Source organism: Nanorana parkeri, unplaced genomic scaffold, assembly GCF_000935625.1.
Source record: "Nanorana parkeri isolate BGI_ZX_2015 unplaced genomic scaffold, ASM93562v1 scaffold1488, whole genome shotgun sequence".
Lineage (NCBI taxonomy): Eukaryota > Metazoa > Chordata > Amphibia > Anura > Dicroglossidae > Nanorana > Nanorana parkeri.
Genome location: NW_017307756.1, coordinates 249,210 through 249,491, shown reverse-complemented (window position 1 = coordinate 249,491; position 282 = coordinate 249,210). Strand labels below are relative to the sequence as shown.

Here is a 282-nt window from a genome sequence, read left to right as displayed (position 1 = left end):
GGGGAGAAGAGAGAGAAAATGAAAAGACAAGAGGAGAGGCGAAAAAGACAAGAGAAGAGGCGAAAAAGACAAGAGGGGAGGCGAAAAGGACAAGAGGAGAGGCGAAAAAGACAAGAGGAGAGGCGAAAAAGACAAGAGGGGAGGCGAAAAGGACAAGAGGAGAGGCGAAAAAGACAAGAGGAGAGGCGAAAAAGACAAGAGGGGAGGCGAAAAGGACAAGAGGGGAGGCGAAAAGGACAAGAGGGGAGGCGAAAGGGACAAGAGGGGAGGAGAAGAGGACAA

General features: G+C 51.1%; 1 protein-coding gene across 2 annotated transcripts in view; it reads right to left on the bottom strand.

The window, feature by feature from the left end:
* The window catches only part of ZFAND4 (zinc finger AN1-type containing 4), a 36,623-nt gene that overhangs the window by 9,386 nt on the left and 26,955 nt on the right, over positions 1–282 (bottom strand). The gene's annotated exons all lie outside the window — the stretch shown is intronic.